This window comes from Leptodactylus fuscus, chromosome 1 (assembly GCF_031893055.1).
Source record: "Leptodactylus fuscus isolate aLepFus1 chromosome 1, aLepFus1.hap2, whole genome shotgun sequence".
Classification (NCBI taxonomy): Eukaryota; Metazoa; Chordata; class Amphibia; order Anura; family Leptodactylidae; genus Leptodactylus; species Leptodactylus fuscus.
The window spans coordinates 73,269,883-73,290,978 of record NC_134265.1 but is presented as its reverse complement, the minus strand read 5'-3'; the positions used below and the strand labels follow the sequence as shown (position 1 = coordinate 73,290,978).

At 43.7% G+C, this 21,096-nt stretch overlaps 1 protein-coding gene across 2 annotated transcripts in view; it reads right to left on the bottom strand.

The window, feature by feature from the left end:
* Positions 1-21,096, bottom strand: part of CAMK4 (calcium/calmodulin dependent protein kinase IV) — a 173,725-nt gene that overhangs the window by 84,340 nt on the left and 68,289 nt on the right. Inside the window, exon 1 of one of the 2 annotated variants that reach the window (XM_075272258.1) lies at positions 7,480-7,494. The exons of the other annotated variant lie outside the window; for it this stretch is intronic. The gene's annotated coding sequence lies outside the window, so the exon portion shown is untranslated. Of the gene's footprint in view, positions 1-7,479; positions 7,495-21,096 lie in introns of those variants that run through there. 2 annotated transcript variants of the gene reach the window in all.

Genomic DNA, 21,096 nt, shown 5'->3' with positions numbered 1-21,096 from the left:
TACTGGTGAAAGTGCGGCGCATGTGCGCCCACTTTCGCAAGTCGACAGTAGCCGCTGCTAGCTTAAAATCTCTCCAGCAACGCCTGCATGTGCCACAACACCGGCTTTTGTGCGACGTCCCCACACGCTGGAACTCAACGTTTCAGATGTTGAATAGAGTGGTTGAGCAGCAGAGACCTTTGATGGAATACCAGCTACAAAACCCTAGGGTGCCACAAAGTCAGCTGCCTCAGTTTCACATCCATGAGTGGCCATGGATGAGAGACCTTTGTGACATCCTACGGGTCTTTGAGGAGTCCACAAGGAGGGTGAGCTCTGAGGATGCGATGGTGAGCCTTACAATCCCGCTCTTGTGTGTTCTGAGAGAATCCCTGATTGACATCAGGGATAACTCAGATCACACAGAGGAGTTAGGGATAGCATCCGATCCGTCACAGCTGGAGAGTAGGTCCACACATCTGTCCGCTTCACTGCGTTTAATGGAGGAGGAGGAGGAGGAGGAGGAGGAGGAGGAGGAAGAAGAGTTGTCCGATGATGTGATGGTGATACAGGAGGCTTCCGGGCAACTTCGAATCGTCCCATTGTTGCAGCGCGGATGGGTAGACATGGAGGATGAGGAGGAAATGGAGATTGAACTTTCCGGTGGGGCCAGAGGAGTCATGCCAACTAACACTGTGGCAGACATGGCTGAGTTCATGTTGGGGTGCTTTACAACCGACAAGCGTATTGTCAAAATCATGGAGGACAACCAGTACTGGATCTTTGCTATCCTTGACCCCCGGTATAAAAACAACATCTCGTCTTTTATTCCGGTAGAGGGGAGGGCCAATCGCATCAATGCTTGCCACAGGCAATTGGTGCAGAATATGATGGAGATGTTTCCAGCATGTGACGTTGGCGGCAGGGAGGGCAGTTCCTCCAGTAGGCAACCAAGTTCTCACCGGTCCACACAAACGAGGGGCACACTGTCTAAGGTCTGGGACACCTTGATGGCACCCCCTCGCCAAAGTGCCGCCACGGAGGGTCCTAGTGTCACCAGGCGTGAGAAGTATAGGCGCATGTTGCGGGAATACCTTTCCGACCACAGCCCTGTCCTCTCCGACCCCTCTGCGCCCTACACGTATTGGGTGTCGAAGTTGGACCTGTGGCTTGAACTTGCCCTATATGCCTTGGAGGTGCTGTCCTGTCCTGCCGCCAGCGTCCTATCTGAGAGGGTGTTCAGTGCAGCCGGTGGCATCATCACTGACAAGCGCACCCGTCTGTCAGCTGAGAGTGCCGACCGGCTCACTTTGATAAAAATGAACCACCACTGGATAGAGCCTTCATTTTTGTGCCCACCTGTGTAAAGCACCCCAACATGAAACTCCATGTCTGTACTCAACCTCTCCAATTCCTCCGCATCCTCATACTCATCCACCATAAGCGTTGCACAATTCTGCTAATACTAGGCTCCCTCCAACATGATTTCCCCCAACTCTGCTGGTTAGAGGCTCCCTCCACCCTGATTTCCACCAACTCTGCTGGTTAGAGGCTCCCTCCACCCTGCTTTCCCACAACTCTGCTGGTTAGAGGCTCCTTCCACCATGAATTTGCCCAAACTGGGCTGTTTAGAGGCTCCCTCCACCATGAATTGGTCCAAACTGGGCTGGTTAGAGGCTCCCTCCACCATTAATTGGTCCAAACTGGGCTGGTTAGAGGCTCCCTCCACCATGAATTTGCCCAAACTGGGCTGTTTAGAGGCTCCCTCCACCATGAATTTGCCCAAACTGGGCTGTTTAGAGGCTCCCTCCACCATGAATTGGTCCAAACTGGGTTTTTTAGAGGCTCCCTCCACCATGAATTGGTCCAAACTGGGCTGGTTAGAGGCTCCCTCCACCATGAATTGGTCCAAACTGGGGTGGTTAGAGGCTCCCTCCACCATTAATTGGTCCAAACTGGGCTGGTTAGAGGCTCCCTCCACCATTAATTGGTCCAAACTGGGCTGGTTAGAGGCTCCCTCCACCATGAATTTGCCCAAACTGGGCTGTTTAGAGGCTCCCTCCACCATGAATTGGTCCAAACTGGGTTTTTTAGAGGCTCCCTCCACCATGAATTGGTCCAAACTGGGCTGGTTAGAGGCTCCCTCCACCATGAATTGGTCCAAACTGGGGTGGTTAGAGGCTCCCTCCACCATGAATTGGTCCAAACTGGGTTTTTTAGAGGCTCCCTCCACCATGAATTTGCCCAAACTGGGCTGTTTAGAGGCTCCCTCCACCATGAATTGGTCCAAACTGGGCTGGTTAGAGGCTCCCTCCACCATGAATTTCCCAAAACTTGGCTGTTTAGAGGCTCCCTCCACCATTAATTGGTCCAAACTGGGCTGGTTAGAGGCTCCCTCCACCATGAATTGGTCCAAACTGGGGTTTTTAGAGGCTCCCTCCACCATGAATTGGTCCAAACTTGGCTGTTTAGAGGCTCCCTCCACCATGAATTGGTCCAAACTGGGGTGGTTAGAGGCTCCCTCCACCATTAATTGGTCCAAACTGGGCTGGTTAGAGGCTCCCTCCACCATTAATTGGTCCAAACTGGGCTGGTTAGAGGCTCCCTCCACCATGAATTTGCCCAAACTGGGCTGTTTAGAGGCTCCCTCCACCATGAATTTGCCCAAACTGGGCTGGTTAGAGGCTCCCTCCACCATGAATTGGTCCAAACGGGTTTTTAGAGGCTCCCTTCACCATGAATTGGTCCAAACTTGGCTGTTTAGAGGCTCCCTCCACCATGAATTGGTCCAAACTGGGTTTTTTAGAGGCTCCCTCCACCATGAATTTGCCCAAACTGGGCTGTTTAGAGGCTCCCTCCACCATGAATTTGCCCAAACTGGGCTGGTTAGAGGCTCCCTCCACCATGAATTGGTCCAAACTGGGGTTTTTAGAGGCTCCCTCCACCATGAATTGGTCCAAACTTGGCTGTTTAGAGGCTCCCTCCACCATGAATTGGTCCAAACTGGGGTGGTTAGAGGCTCCCTCCACCATTAATTGGTCCAAACTGGGCTGGTTAGAGGCTCCCTCCACCATTAATTGGTCCAAACTGGGCTGGTTAGAGGCTCCCTCCACCATGAATTGGTCCAAACTGGGTTTTTTAGAGGCTCCCTCCACCATGAATTTGCCCAAACTGGGCTGTTTAGAGGCTCCCTCCACCATGAATTGGTCCAAACTGGGCTGGTTAGAGGCTCCCTCCACCATGAATTTCCCAAAACTTGGCTGTTTAGAGGCTCCCTCCACCATTAATTGGTCCAAACTGGGCTGGTTAGAGGCTCCCTCCACCATGAATTGGTCCAAACTGGGGTTTTTAGAGGCTCCCTCCACCATGAATTGGTCCAAACTTGGCTGTTTAGAGGCTCCCTCCACCATGAATTGGTCCAAACTGGGGTGGTTAGAGGCTCCCTCCACCATTAATTGGTCCAAACTGGGCTGGTTAGAGGCTCCCTCCACCATTAATTGGTCCAAACTGGGCTGGTTAGAGGCTCCCTCCACCATGAATTTGCCCAAACTGGGCTGTTTAGAGGCTCCCTCCACCATGAATTTGCCCAAACTGGGCTGGTTAGAGGCTCCCTCCACCATGAATTGGTCCAAACGGGTTTTTAGAGGCTCCCTTCACCATGAATTGGTCCAAACTTGGCTGTTTAGAGGCTCCCTCCACCATGAATTGGTCCAAACTGGGGTGGTTAGAGGCTCCCTCCACCATTAATTGGTCCAAACTGGGCTGGTTAGAGGCTCCCTCCACCATTAATTGGTCCAAACTGGGCTGGTTAGAGGCTCCCTCCACCATGAATTGGTCCAAACTGGGGTTTTTAGAGGCTCCCTCCACCATGAATTGGTCCAAACTTGGCTGTTTAGAGGCTCCCTCCACCATGAATTGGTCCAAACTGGGGTGGTTAGAGGCTCCCTCCACCATTAATTGGTCCAAACTGGGCTGGTTAGAGGCTCCCTCCACCATTAATTGGTCCAAACTGGGCTGGTTAGAGGCTCCCTCCACCATGAATTTGCCCAAACTGGGCTGTTTAGAGGCTCCCTCCACCATGAATTTGCCCAAACTGGGCTGGTTAGAGGCTCCCTCCACCATGAATTGGTCCAAACGGGTTTTTAGAGGCTCCCTTCACCATGAATTGGTCCAAACTTGGCTGTTTAGAGGCTCCCTCCACCATGAATTGGTCCAAACTGGGGTGGTTAGAGGCTCCCTCCACCATTAATTGGTCCAAACTGGGCTGGTTAGAGGCTCCCTCCACCATTAATTGGTCCAAACTGGGCTGGTTAGAGGCTCCCTCCACCATTAATTGGTCCAAACTGGGCTGGTTAGAGGCTCCCTCCACCATTAATTGGTCCAAACTGGGCTGGTTAGAGGCTCCCTCCACCATGAATTTGCCCAAACTGGGGTTTTTAGAGGCTCCCTCCACCATTAATTGGTCCAAACTGGGCTGGTTAGAGGCTCCCTCCACCATGAATTGGTCCAAACTGGGTTTTTTAGAGGCTCCCTCCACCATGAATTTGCCCAAACTGGGCTGTTTAGAGGCTCCCTCCACCATGAATTGGTCCAAACTGGGGTGGTTAGAGGCTCCCTCCACCATTAATTGGTCCAAACTGGGCTGGTTAGAGGCTCCCTCCACCATTAATTGGTCCAAACTGGGCTGGTTAGAGGCTCCCTCCACCATGAATTTGCCCAAACTGGGCTGGTTAGAGGCTCCCTCCACCATGAATTGGTCCAAACTGGGTTTTTTAGAGGCTCCCTCCACCATGAATTTGCCCAAACTGGGCTGGTTAGAGGCTCCCTCCACCATGAATTGGTCCAAACTGGGGTTTTTAGAGGCTCCCTCCACCATGAATTTGCCCAAACTGGGCTGGTTAGAGGCTCCCTCCACCATGAATTGGTCCAAACTGGGGTGTTTAGAGGCTCCCTCCACCATGAATTTGCCCAAACTGGGCTGTTTAGAGGCTCAATCCACCCTGATTTTCAAAACAAATGTTGGTGCCAACCTCAACTTACTACAAGGGCCAAATTCACTGCTGGTGACAAGCTCTCCTCACTGCAAGTGCCAAATACACATGTTTCAAGGTGTTTTCCTACTGTCAGAGAGGTGGTATTGAGTGTGTAAAGTGTGTAGTTGTTAGGCTGTGATGTTGGGGTAATAGAGGGTCTTTGGTGTGTTAGATGCCCCCAGACATGCTTCCCCTGCTGTCCCAGTGTCATTCCAGAGGTGTTGGCATCATTTCCTGGGGTGTCATAGTGGACTTGGTGACCCTCCAGACACGGATTTGGGTTTCCCCCTTAACGAGTATCTGTTCCCCATAGACTATAATGGGGTTCGAAACCCGTTCGAACACACGAACATTGAGCGGCTGTTCGAATCGAATTTCGAACCTTGAACATTTTAGTGTTCGCTCATCTCTACTAACAAGATGTTCTCTCTATCTATGCTGCCATAAACCAGGCAGAAATTATTATTACATAAAAATTACTCAGCAGTTCCTTTCCTGAGCTCAATCTGCCTCTTTGTAATGTGCAATTTATTACAAGTAGCAAGTGGATCATCGGAGAGATATCTTTGTGTCACAATGTGACAGTCACTTCATACTGAAGCTCTTCTACACGGGAGGACACTTATTTCAAATTACACAGTTACTCAAAAGCAACTTCATCTAGTAACCACCAAGGATCAATACCTGAGGTCCAGTGTAAATAGTGCGGCCCTGGCAGCTAGAATAACAATGCCACAGTGCAATAGCAAGTCATGCACTTATCTCACTGTTCAGAAACCAGACTATGAGTTCAGTATGTCCACACAATGAGGTGTGGAGAGACAAGGAGCAGAGAGGAACCATAAATACAGCAGATACCATTCCTGTAGATACTTTTTCCATGTCTGCACAGCAATAGAGGAGGAAAAGGTTTTACGTTATGAAGCAATACTCTGAGTAAGACTAAGGCTGGGTTCACACAGGGATTTTTGGACTGGATTTTTATGTGGAGGCCGCCTCAGAATCCTGTCCAAAAAATGGCTAGCTATGACTGGATGCCAGTGCAGTGCATACAGTGCACCGGGATGCACTCGCGGTATTCCGCTCCGGATTAGGCCCAAATGAATGAGCCTAGTCGGGAGGGAGTGTCGCACCGCTGACTCTGCAGCAAATTCTGCTGCGGAATCCGTAGCGAGAAAAGGCATGTCGCTTCTTTTTTTAATTACCTAAAACTGACAAATTTGCAACAAATTTAAAATCAATTTCAGTAAGCCATTTCCTTGAATAGAATGTCTTTTCATGAAAAACCACCACAAAGAAGAGAATGAAGAAAGAAGGTATACAGTATATATCATTGTTTGTATATACAACTGCTGTACAGTACTTGGAAACTGCATGGATGTGTCCAAAGGTGTTCTGAAAAACTTTTACTATTGTGTATGAAAATAGCTAGGAATGGGGATATATATATATATATATATATATATATATATATATATACACATATTGTATGTTTGGTTGGCAAATCATTAGACAATATTCTTGTCAGTAAGGCTAGGTTCACACCTGCGTCCCGTCTCCACCTGTTCCCCATTCTGCTTTAAAAATGTGGAGAAAAAAAGTCCTGCAAGCAGCGCTTTTCTCTCTGCATTTTCTCCCATTTCTGGGTGGAAACCAGGCAAAAACCTGGTGGATCCCATTATAGTCTACGGTGTCTGCGGGTTTCCAAAGGTAACTGTGTTTTTAAGCAGATTAGGTTTCCATTCGGGGAACCCTCGACCAGAAACCTGAACACAGGCGTGAACCCAGCATAAATTAGGATAATAAGAAGTGTAAATGTTAATTAATAGAGATGAGCGAACACTGTTCGGATCAGCCGTTCCGAACAGCACGCTCCCATAGAAATGAATGGAAGCAGCTGACACGTACACTTTGCCGGCGGCTGGTCGCTTACCCCCCCCCCCCCCACGTGCCGGCTACGTCCATTCATTTCTATGGGAGCGTGCTGTTCCGAACAGTGTTCGCTCATCTCTATTAATTAATAATGGTTATAAATGTGATTGTTGTAATGATTAGAGATAGTATATGATCTAAAATTGTTCTGCTGTTTTTCTTATGTGAGATCCAAGACATATGTATTGTTTAACATTCAGGCGCTAGGTCCCCGACTGCTTTATAACTGCTCGTAATGAATCTTTTAGCTATTATTGTTATTGCTGTTACTTTTGGGTAAGGCAGTATAGTAGAAATCAATAGCCTTGTTTTTCAAAAGAACAAACAGAAGCAAAGTGTAAAATATATTGTTTTATGCTTGTGAACATTGCAAAGCAGTTTCTATAGAATGATTCACACAATTGTTAAGTTTTTATTAGTACCCGAGGGGTATTCTTCTCTTGCAATGTTATAGCACATTATTAGCAAATGATATACCATTATGATTGGTGAGACCCCTGCCAACATCAAGAACAAATGGAATAAAAAATGTTACCTCTGTAGATTGATTGGATTCCAGTTTTTACTTCTTCTTGTAGAGTATAAAAGGTGTAATCTGAATTGTGGTAAACAGATAACAGGCAATTCATTTTTGCATATGTTATTAGCTATTGGTTACTGTTTACATCAGTTAAAGGGAAGGAGGGGGGATAATGAATGAAACATTGTTTTCACAAAGATCAGTATAAGTGGTTGGTAGGTAGCTAATTAAAAAAAAATTATCATTTTTTGGCCTTTTATTTAGTCTTTTTATTCTTGAAGAATAAGGAGGTCACAATTTAACAAAACCCTCTTGTATTTCAAAGCCCCATTATTATTCTACTATAAAAAGGATAAATATAAGATATGTTTGGAGAACCTTTCACCACCTGTAACTCTGCATGCTTTAGAAGGTGCTGATCCACTGATTCTGGCACAGTTGGAAGGTTTTCTCTAGCATCCACCATTCCTGATCAGTGCTTTTAGGGCCCCTTCACACGGAGTTTACGCTCCGTGTATTATGTACATTTTACACGTGTAAAATGTAGTTAGCCATTGAGTTCAATGGCATGTTTGTATAACGCCTGTCTTTTTGCGCACAAAAAGACGCGCGTTATACGAAAAAGTCATTGAACTCAATGGCTAACTACATTTTACACGTGTATTTTTATATGTGTAAAATGAACAAAATGAGTGGAGCGTATACAGAATACATGGAGCGTAAACTCAGTGTGAAGGGGCCCTTAGTTTTAACACCCATTATGCTAAGTAGGCTTTCTACTGTCAACTAGGTGGTCCAAGGCTGGGGCAGAGAAACAGGGACCACCCATGGGACTGTCTAGAGCATAATTGGCATATTTAGTAACAAAAATGACAATTGGATAGTGGGGGCTATAGGAAAAAAATCCAATTGTCCAAGAAACATTGGAGCAGCACCTACTGAAGGACGCAAAGAGTTGGAGTTGGTCTTTCAGCACATATATAAATCTTATACAGCAGTATGGCACGGAGAACAATGTGACCTTATGTTTCCTGCATTGATTTGATTTGCCAGGATAGAGCTGAGTGGTGCTTTTGAGCATTTTGACCAGGGACCTACGCTGCAAAAATGCAACATTTTGGTTGCGGCAGAAAAGTTGCATTTTACATTACCTGCAAAGTGAATGAGATTCTGGATAATTCCATCCACACATTGCAGAATCAAATCTGCAACAGAATTGTTGTATTTACATTTTTTTTTAAATGATAGCATGTCATTTATACCGTTTTCCATATAGATATAATAGGGGCTTTCTGTGAAACACACTATGGAAAAAAACTACAATGCATTTCCTACATGGTGTTCTCTGTAACGTTTTTTTGTCTGTGGCTTGTTACGTGGGGCCTTAACCTTAAAGGAGGTTTACAGTTTTCATAGCACTCGTTTCCTTGTCAATACAAGGTTTCAAAGGGCTGCAGCCTATTTGATGTTCACATGAGGTCGCAGACCAGTTTGTACTTGCAAACATCATACATTGTATGATGTTGGTTTGGATTCCCACAGTTAATAAGGTTGTCCAGGGAAGTCTTATATTACTTATTTCCTCCAGATTTTTGATGCTGGACCTGGGGGTTCCAGGCTGGTTCCAACCCCCACTTGTTTGATCAAGATCAGCACCCTGCCTCCAGATCACTCTGCCTCCTCCCTCCTCTTCCATTTTCACAGATAGCTACCTGTGTGATGGTGGCTGGCATTATAGTGACCTAAATCTGTAACTATGTGAATGTAAAAAGTAAAATGGTGTTCAAAAGCGAACATATCCTTACCTACTGAGTATTGAGAGAGTCAAGAATTAAAAATCAAACAAACTAAATCCATTCCTGCAAAACACGATGAGTCAACTTTTCATTTCTGAGTCATAGCTGTCTGTCTCACAAACATTTACTTTCAGCCACGCTCCGGAACTACAAAATTACTTCTTTATTTAGTCCATTAAAAACAGATCCACATAGAAGACATCAGAAAAAGATAGAAAAGATACACATGGTGCTGTAAAAATCGCTTACGCGTTTCGGGGGTAAGAAGACCCCCTTAATCATAGCTATGATTAAGGGGGTCTTCTTACCCCCGAAACGCGTAAGCGATTTTTACAGCACCATGTGTATCTTTTCTATCTTTTTCTGATGTCTTCTATGTGGATCTGTTTTTAATGGACTAAATAAAGAAGTAATTTTGTAGTTCCGGAGCGTGGCAGGCCATTTCTTCTTACATTTTCTCCATTGTGGACGTCCTCGTTGGTCCAGAGGCTGGTCTAGCACCCCGCAACACTACAACTTAGTGGTAAGAAGCAATCAATTTTTCTATCATTGATTTACTTTCAGCGCCCTCTCTACCTGGACAGTATTTAGCCCACACACTATATTTCTCATGGTTTGTGCTCTATTATAAGTGTTCACCGACAAGCATTAACATATAAATACACTATACCGCATAAAAGTTGAATAAAACCTATCAAAAAGAATAATGTGAATAAAAATTGTTTTCTAGTTCAGTATTCACGTCTGCTGCAGTAACCAAATGCTTTTATATTTAGCAGTGTGTGGTCATGTGAAATAGCAAGGACAGGTCAATTTTTCATTTTTTTTACATAGCAGTAACAATAATGAACATTTTTTTCATAGCAATTTCATGCCAAATTTTCAGAATTCTGGCATTATTTGACCCAAAAAATTGTCTAATATGACCTGTGCCAAACCTATCAAATGTTTTTGTCTCTTTTTAGAACTTTTATGCCTTGTACAAAAGGGGTGTAGCTTCATGGGAAAGGGTTTGGTTTTAAAGGAAGTGGTTGTGGCTTAAGGGGTTTTCCCATCTTCTTGTATCAGCAGTCTGCCTGCAGTCTTTTCTTCTCACTGCCCGCATTTCTCCCACCAGCCCCCTTGCTGAATGGGCCTGAGAAGTATCACAATACTTATGTAAATCAGATAATATGCAGATGATTGTGCAGAATGAACTTAGTGTTATCTATGTGTTTACAAAGAGAGATAACAGACTCTGCTTTATCAGCAAACTGCAATTAGCTGAACAGATTGTCCTGCCAGCATTGTCCTATCTCACGAGTCCATAGTTATAGCAACGTTGTGTAAATAATGGGAGGAATAAGTTCACATAACAGGCAAACAAAGCAGCATATTTAGGTAAAGTCTTCAATTTACATAAGCTATCAGTATAGATAGGATCCTTGAGATGGGACAACCCTTTAAGTTGCAAAACTGTGTTCCAAATAATTGATTTATTTTGCTGGCGTAAGATAGGTCAAATAATGGGAGGTGTAAAAATTAAAACGGACAGTTATTTAATAATGTGACCTATTAAACATTCTCATAAATCTAGCGGAGTTTAAGAATATCTAGGTTAAGCCCAGGAGCAGAATGCAAAAATTATAGCCATACACTTTGGACAGCTGTCACTCAAATAATTGTTCATCCAACAACTATTCTTCCCGAGAATTGTCTGGACACACTCAAACCCATTAGATTGTCAGACATACCCACCAAAATCAATGGGTTTGGTTTACATGAAGCTTATGTGCATTTGTACTAGTGGAAAGTTCCGCTTAAACCTAATACCATATCAGTTCATTACGCTATCCTCGAAAAATTTATATATATATATATATATATATATATATATATGTGTGTGTGTGAAGTTCAATATGAAGCACTTTATCCTATATAGACACACAGTATACCTTACATTAAATATATGATGACAGATGTGTAATATGCACATCAGCACAGAACCAAGTCCTGATGTGAAAGATAGAATTTGCAGCAGAACTTCAGGTCCTTACTACAGTTTTACTCAAACTGCAATGCTGAGAAAGACTCCAGTTTTGCTGGCTAAGTAGTAATTAGAGAAATCTAAATGTAAACTTTATAGCCTATAATTACTCTACAAATGGCTGCACTGAAATCACACGGCTATAAAATGAAGATACATTTTGTTTGTTGCAACTGAAGACTTTGCTGGCTCTTAACATATTTGCAAAAATCCATTCACTGTAGAGACAGCGTGGGCTCTGCAACTGCCAAGCTGTCATCTAGAGGATCCAATTAAAATCTCTGGAGGTAATTAGCTGCAATTATCAAGAAAATACATGCAAGTACATGAAGGATGGGGTGTGCAATGTATTAATATTTTTCTGATTAAACTTCATTTTGTGATCTTGTTACAAACTGAAATTACCATTAGTTTTGCTAAGGATAATTAATATTGCAGATCACTAGAAAATATATTAAAGCTTTTCATTAAATGATACAGTACATCTATATATACAGCCCAACATGGCACTCTTATTGGGCAAGTTCTGGATTACAGAAGGATTTTAGCTAGACCTGCTAGCAAGACTTTGCTAAGCCACAGATTAAAGGGGTTGTCCAGGAACTGGAGTAAACCATGAAGTGGCTGCAGGAGGTTTCAAATAAAAAAAGAAAGCATACTCACCTGTCCCCAGAGCTCTGTTGTCCACTACTGGTGTTGATTCAGTTCTTTCACACTGCCATGTTGATGGAAAGCCTGCACCTCACATGACTTATGAGACCGATCAGTGGCCTTAGTAGAGTAGTTGGTATGGGGGGAGGGGGGTTAAGGTTGACGGGGGGGTGCAGCATAGGGTGGGTGGATGGGTGGTTGATTTGGGGTCAGCGCCGCACCTCCCATGAGGCGACCTGAAGCGACCGCTTTAGGCGGCGCTATGCGGCGCTATGCCAGGGCCCCAGGGAGGGCGGCATTTTTGCTAACCTAAGCCAGTTCAGGACAAGCTGTCCTGGACTGGCTTAGGACCGAGCGGTGGTTTGGGGAGGCCACTGGAGCAGCGCTGCTCCAGCAACCTTCCCTCACGCTCAGGCAGAGAGTAGGCCCTCTCCGTGCCTGCTCTCTGTCGGCGAATGGTGCTAAGCCCCACCCCTTTCGATTAGCCACGCCCCCTCCGCTCAGCCACGTCCCCGCTCTGCCCCCTCCTCCCGGCGGGGGGGAGAGGGGCAGCTTTCTGTAGTTCGCCTCGGGCGGCGAAAGGGGCAGGTTCACCCCTGTTTGGGGTATAGTAGTTTGTGGATGATTTGAGGTATAATAGTCCGTGGGGTCTCAACTTCCCCTCATTTGGTGACAGCTGGAAACATATTGGGCAGCTATCTCCACAGTGGCCTCGTGGATGTAGAGTTTCATCTTCTTGTCTGCAGATATGAAATCTGGGATGTGGGCAGAGAGTCTTTGAAAGTAGAAAGCCCTCACAGCGGAGTATTTGGTGCAGAGTAGCAGGAAGTGCGCCTCACCTTCTAGGGCCCCCTAGGCACAGTGTTGCCACAATCTGTTCTCCTGTGGCTTGTACGTCTGCCTGTGCCGCCGCATTTCTATCTCTAGGTTGTGGGCGCTCAGTCTGTACCGGCTCAGGGTCTGTCCCTGTTTGGGGTGTGGTATTTTCTCCAGGTAGGTGGCCATGGTGTACCCTCTATGCAGTAACTGGTATATGGAACAGATAACCTAACTATGTGTGGCTTACTTCCAGCCACATGAACAAAACAAGTGCAATATTATCTCACCGTACTCAGGGTTACAGGACAGAGGGTGCTGACTACAATAAGATGTCTGTGAAGTCAGTGATCTGAGGATGTTCTTCTTTTTATGCCAGGGAGTGCACAAGTAAAGCCTAGTTCACATCTGCATTGTGAAATTTCCAAGAAGAATGTTGAAGTTGCTGCAATGGATCTTCCACATAACAAACAATAATTGTGCCAAATGGACCCCCTTGACTAGTAGTGTTCACTCAATTCTATTATGGTATTTTTTTTTGGACCATAGAAAAATAGCGCTGCAACTATGTTATTTTTTTCTATAACCAACATGATTTTTTTTTTTTTATTTCACTGCAGGCACAGCAGGGTTATTTTGGACCTAAACCACCAGTCCTCAAGGATCTGACTGTGGATGGCTTATTGTCCAAAACTGACCCAACAGGTTTCTGCTCTGTATAGTAAGACTATGGCCCCATGTAGCAGGGTGCAGCAAAAAGGTTTCCTATGTGGACTTTCTGTTTCAATTATACCTATAGGGAAACCGCTGGCATTTCCATAGGTATCATTTACATGCTTCGATTTACAAAACCGCAACAGTTTTGGTAATCGCAGCATACCTGCTGCACATATTTTCCTGCAATACGTGCATGGGATATATTAGACAATGTTCAGTTAGGCCATGGCCCCACTTTGCATGGCTTGCAAAACGCCACTGAGTGGTAGAAGCCCTTCAATAACGTATATGGAGAGGGGCTGTCTACCCCCAGGATATTTATGTACACTTACTAATACATATTATAAAATATCCTAAAGAACTTCAACCCCTTAGATATTTACATACGGTACTGTATAGAACAAAGGAAAACTATATTTTTTCCAAAGACAAAACTTTTACAAAGTTTAATGAGTTTATTCCAATTTTCTATTTAAAAAGATTTCTTAGCTCTTTGTATAAATATATTTAGAGGGAAAAGCATGGTTAACAAACTGCAAACTTGGAAAAGTGACATTGTGTAGGATGGATTCTCTATCAACAAGCCCACATATGTACACTGTATAAATAGAACAAACAAACAGCTATATACTGTGCATACAGAGCAGCAAGCAAACCGCAGGCAAGCTCATATAACCTATTAATGCGACTATTTGTAATATTCCCGGCACTGTATTTGTTTCAGAGTTCACGCTGCAGATATGGAAATGATGTTAACATCATGTAAGGAGCTTATTTATTACATTTTCACTATCAATAGAAAACAGAAAGAAAATGTCTTATTGGAAATAACAGCACAGTCTGAAATAATATGGCAAAAAGCAGCAGTGCTACAAGGCAAATTGTAAGGCAGGGAACTGCGGTAATAGCTACATAGGCGTATATGTATAACAAGTCAGTCAAAGAGCATATTAGGCAAATACAGTAAAATTCCTTTAATTCAGATCATTAGGACTTTCTAAGTGTAAAAGATCCTGGATAGTATAAAGAGTATGGTATATAACATATATAGTACCTGTAAGGGTAAAGAACCTTTAGGATAATGGAATATATGGTCCATCCAAGAGCACAAAAGACTGTCTCAGACTAGTCTACTCTACTTACGCTGTGATTTGATGGTGTGAGACATTCCGCCTTCTACTGCCCTTGGATGGATCAACTAAAAGCGGTAAAAGGTGTCTCAAGCTACCAAATCACTCACTGCATAGGGTGGTCAAAGAAGTTGGTGGCCATTTTACAAAAATAAACAGGAGAGCTGTATCTTGAAGCTCCTGGGCACCAATGTAAAATCTATAGTGGCCATTAACTACCTTGTGCCATTTAGAAAAGTGGCATATTTTAAGGGGCAGAGGTACCTTTGGGGTCCCGGGTCTAGTAGGGACTACGACTTATGCATCCCCTATAGCTATGCCTCTGGTGACTGGGAATCAGAGGAAGTAAACCAGAAGTACTAAAAAAAGATGACACCAGTTTCTTAAGCTATGCATAGTTCACATATTGTGATACATCATATATTGTGATACATATTGTGATACACATATTGTGATACACATATTGTAATACATCTCACAAAACCTGGGAAAAACATATTTGCCAGAAGACTTGCCACACTCATCAGAAGGGCTTTAAACTAGAAGAAGAGGGGATGGGAAGAAAAAAGAAAGACAAGAACATGCAGCTAAAAGACATACTTAACAAGGTTACTAGATGTGGTAAAGAGGACCCAAGACAGGATACTCAGAAGGAAATTACGAAAAAGGATACAACAGAGCACAATCTGAAATGTTTTTACACAAACGCACAAAGCATGGGAAACAAACAAGGAGAACTAGAGCTGATGATACACAAGGAAAACTATGACGTCATCGGCATCACAGAAACCTGGTGGAACGACATGCATGATTGGAACATACAGATGGAAGGATACAACTTATTCAAAAAGAATAGAACTAATAAAAGAGGGGGTGGAGTTGCATTGTATGTTAAAAAAGAATACATCTCCTCAGAAATTACAGTTTTACAGAATGATAATCTACTGGAAATTATTTGGGTAGTAATTCAAGGGAAAAACAATGATAAGGACATCATACTAGGCGTTTATTACAGACCACCAGGACAGACAGAAGACATGGATGAGATTTTTTCACAGCAAATGACCACGCTCTCAAAGAAACATGAAATAGTGATCATGGGAGACTTCAATTACCCTGACATTCATTGGGAAACCCACACAGCCAAGAGTAAAGGCTCCATCAAATTTTTATCCTCTCTAGCAGACAACTTCATTGCCCAGCTAGTAGAAGAAAACACGAGAGGAACATCCATTTTGGACCTAGTCCTAACCAACAAAGAGCACATGGTTGAGGGACTACGGGTAGCAGGGACACTGGGATTCAGCGATCATGCTATACTTGAGTTTGGGGTTGCAAGAAGAAGAAGACCTGAGAAGACACAGACTTCAAGGCTCGACTTTAGCAGGGCAGACTTCAAGAGCCTGAAGGCAAGGGTTAGCAGAATTCCATGGTGCAAAATTCTTAAGCACAAAAATGCACATGAAGGGTGGGAAATCTTCCGTAGGGAAATCATTAAAGCACAGGAACTAACAATACCTAGAAGGAAGAAAAATGGGAAGCACCTAAAAATATCAGGATGGATGACCAAAAAATTACATAACCTGCTAAAAAGGAAAAAGGAAACATACAAAAAGTGGAAGATGGGAACTATACCTAAGGAAGAGTACACAGCAGTCTGCAGACTCTGCAAGACATGCATCAAAGGAGCTAAGGCTGAACACGAATTGAAGCTTGCAAAAGAGGCAAAGAGTAAGGTAAAAGGATTTTGGGGATATGTTAAAAGCAAAAGAAAAGTGAAGGAGACCATTGGAGTCCTGAAAAATGACAAAGGAGAAACAGTTAACATGGTGGAACAGCAGGTGGAGCTACTAAATTCATATTTTGTATCCGTCTTCTCCCAAGAAACTAATGGAAATATCGACATTAATGGAGATGAGGGGAAGGAGGACTCCAAGCTGACTATAAGCGAAGGTCTAGTAAGAGAGCACTTAGCCAAGTTACAGGAAACCAAGTCCCCAGGACCAGATGATTTACACCCTAGAGTCCTGAAAGAGATAGCAGAGGAAATAACAGAACCCCTTGCTATAATCTTCAGTAAGTCATGGGAAACAGGAGTGGTCCCTTTAGATTGGAAAAGGGCAAATGTTGTCCCCATCTACAAAAAGGGGAAAAGGGACGATCCAGGAAATTACAGGCCGGTAAGTCTGACCTCGATAGCAGGAAAAATCTTTGAGCAAATTGTCAAGGAACATTTACTTCGGTACCTGGAAGGGAAGGCATTAATTAACCAGAGCCAGCACGGCTTTATGACCAATAAATCTTGTCAGACTAACCTGATTTCCTTCTACAACAAAATCACTGAATGGTTGGACCAAGGGAATGCTGTGGACATAGTATATCTTGACTTCAGTAAGGCATTTGATAAAGTATCACATAACCTTCTTATTGAAAAAATGATTAAGTATGGCTTTGACAAAAAATCAGTTAGGTGGATTCACAACTGGCTTAATGATCGGGCACAACGAGTAATACTAAATGGCTACACATCGAACTGGAAGAAAGTCAAAAGTGGGGTGCCGCAGGGCTCTGTTCTGGGCCCAGTACTTTTTAATATCTTTATAAATGATCTGGACGATGGAATTATTGGGGAACTCATAAAATTTGCAGATGATACGAAGATAGGAGGAATAGCCAACACTAGAGAGGAGAGAGAGTGTATTCAAAAGGACTTAGACACACTGGAACAATGGGCTGAGGCGAACAAAATGGTATTTAACAGGGACAAATGCAAAGTTCTACATCTGGGTAACAGAAATGTAAAAAACATATATAGTATGGGAGGAATAGAACTAAGTGATAGCATAGGGGAAAAGGACTTGGGCATAATAGTAGATCACAAATTCAACATGAGCCAACAGTGCGGTGCTGCTGCAAAAAAGGCTAATAAAATTCTGGGATGTATTAAGACAAGCATTGAATCTGGATCAAGAGAGGTCATTATTCCGCTGTACTCTTCCCTGGTCAGACCACACCTGGAATACTGTGTACAGTTCTGGGTGCCTCAATTCAAGAAAGACATCGATATATTGGAGCAAGTCCAGAGAAGAGCAACCAAAATGGTGGAAGGTCTGCAAACCATGTCCTATGAGGAGCGGCTAAAAGAACTGGGATTGTTTAGTTTGCAGAAGAGAAGGCTGAGGGGAGATTTAATAGCAGTCTACAAATATCTGAAAGGTAGTCACAGTGCAGAGGGATCTACCCTATTCTCATTAGCACAAGGAAGTACAAGAAGCAATGGGATGAAACTAAAGGGAAAGAGATACAGATTAGACATTAGGAAAAACTTTCTGACAGTGAGGGTAGTGAGAGAGTGGAATAGGCTGCCACGGGAGGTGGTGGGCGCTCCATCAATGGAAATCTTCAAGCGGAATCTGGATAAACATATAGCTGGGATGATTTAGGAAAACCTGCACTCGCAGGGGGTTGGACCCGATGGCCCTTGAGGTCCCTTCCAACTCTACCATAAGAATAACTTATTATTGTGACCAGGTGGGCCGATTTAAGTAGAGCCCTACTGCAATACCAGGTACAGATGTATGTATGGAAGAGTCAATGTACGTGGATAAGGGGCTATGGCACCCTCTACAATGTGTATCCTTTCAAGGTTATTTTATCTCCATTTCATATATATAGTTAAATTTAATAAACTGTTCCCTTTAAGAAGCCATTTTGAACTGGAATTGAACTAACAGGATCATTGTGAAGAAGCCCATGGAAATGTCTGCCCTTGATCTCCAGCTCTGAGAACTTTCAGCTGTTTTTAACATTCAGCTGAGCTCTAGCTGCTGTGGCCCTTTAACATCCTGCTATAGTACCATTACTATTACTATGCCTTTAGGCAAAATATTTAAAATATATTTTAGAAGTTTGCTGGTCTTTCTACTCCATTGAAAGTGACTACAATCAGCTTTGTGCATTTCATTTTCTCACTGGCTCAGTAACCTTCTCTTAGTATTTAGGTCACATACACTTCATTCCACAGGCGACTTTAGTTGACGGATTCCATAATGTCTGATTCGGCATAACACAGACTAACATTAGGCAGAAAACCTTTCAGTCCTGGCTTTCTGCGCCTTCTCTTCAGGATTTTACATACCATACATGGAATATTCTAGTATAAGACATGACATTTATACACTCACCGGCCACTTTATTAGGTACACCTGTCCAACTGCTCGTTAACACTTAATTTCTAATCAGCCAATCACATGGCGGCAACTCAGTGCATTTAGGCATGCAGACACGGTCAAGACAATCTCCTGCAGTTCAAACCGAGCATCAGTATGGGGAAGAAAGGTGATTTGAGTGCCTTTGAACGTGGCATGGTTGTTGGTGCCAGAAGGGCTGGTCTGAGTATTTCAGAAACTGCTGATCTACTGGGATTTTCACGCACAACCATATCTAGGGTTTACAGAGAATGGTCCGAAAAAGAAAAAACATCCAGTGAGCGGCAGTTCTGTGGGCGGAAATGCGTTGTTGATGCCAGAGGTCAGAGGAGAATGGCCAGACTGGTTCGAGCTGATAGAAAGGCAACAGTGACTCAAATAGCCACCCATTACAACCAAGGTAGCCAGAAGAGCATCTCTGAACGCACAGTACGTCGAACTTTGAGGCAGATGGGCTACAGCAGCAGAAGACCACACCGGGTGCCACTCCTTTCAGCTAAGAACAGGAAACTGAGGCTACAATTTGCACAAGCTCATCGAAATTGGACAATTGAAGATTGGAAAAACATTGCCTGGTCTGATGAGTCTCGATTTCTGCTGCGACATTCGGATGGTAGGGTCAGAATTTGGCGTCAACAACATGAAAGCATGGATCCATCCTGCCTTGTATCAACGGTTCAGGCTGGTGGTGGTGGTGTCATGGTGTGGGGAATATTTTCTTGGCACTCTTTGGGCCCCTTGGTACCAATTGAGCATCGTTGCAACGCCAAAGCCTACCTGAGTATTGTTGCTGACCATGTCCATCCCTTTATGACCACAATGTACCCAACATCTGATGGCTACTTTCAGCAGGATAATGCGCCATGTCATAAAGCTGGAATCATCTCAGACTGGTTTCTTGAACATGACAATGAGTTCACTGTACTCCAATGGCCTCCACAGTCACCAGATCTCAATCCAATAGAGCATCTTTGGGATGTGGTGGAACGGGAGATTCGCATCATGGATGTGCAGCCGACAAATCTGCGGCAACTGTGTGATGCCATCATGTCAATATGGACCAAAATCTCTGAGGAATGCTTCCAGCACCTTGTTGAATCTATGCCACGAAGAATTGAGGCAGTTCTGAAGGCAAAAGGGGGTCCAACCCGTTACTAGAATGGTGTACCTAATAAAGTGGCCGGTGAGTGTAGTACATTACTATAATGGTGTTTAAGGTTCACCTTAATAATGTATACTGTGTTTCCTCTGCTCCTCCAGATATAAATAGCCCACACCATACAGGGCTCCACTAATACATAACTTCGATAGATCAGATTACACACACTAGTACAACTGTATTCACATATTGACTACTACATATATGTATACTAGACACATGTATACGGTGTTTAATATGATTAATTTATTCCAGCTTCTATTACAGAATCTGATTCTTCTCAGAAAAAAATAGACTATAGGCAAAGGGGGTATGGGGCAATGAAAAATATGTATGGTGTATACAAGAGCTGTCAGACTCCTGCCTGTCTTTACCTGAAGACCTATCCTAAGAATAGGTCAATTGTTTAGCCTTCAAAACCTTAAGGTTAAGGCTCCATATAGCAAGCAGCTGCCAAAAAGCGGAAATGCATCGGGTTTGGAGGTACCATGAAACGCTGCGTTTTCGCAACGTGAAGTCCCTGACCTAAGGCTAAGATCACAAACTGCGAATAGGTAGTTGGGTGTCTGTACCTGACATCTCAAAGTAGATCAAGTCATGGCAATAAACAGCTTAAATTCAGGGCTTTGTTCTGCAAGTTTGTGGTCAGTTTTCCATGTAGCCAGCCCAGGTTTCAATGTTTGCACTGCAAAAGCTGAAATCTCCATCTCTATACACAACAATAACTGACATGTTGTGTGCTTAAAATGTATGTTGTATGGCTTTACCTACAGCTTCCACCCTTTGCGATGTAAAGACTGAAAGCTGTGGAAAACTTGCAGCAATTTCGACATCAGAGCCACAGCAAAAATCACTCAATTTTAGTTGGTTTTTGCCCCAGTGGTTTTCAGAGGAACACATTGCTGAAATTGTACTAATGTAAATTCAGCTGCATGTTTGTTGTATGTGGTCCTTCTATGTGTTTTCCATCAATGGGGAAGGCAGGGCTCCTGATTCGGAAGTCCCAGAAGGAGTTTATGAATTACAATGCCATACTCTGATCCCATAAAAATAACATTACGAGGCATCCACAAAATTTTCTTTTTTTTTTTGCCTGGAAATGCTATATATGTGTATAAAAATTGGGTCA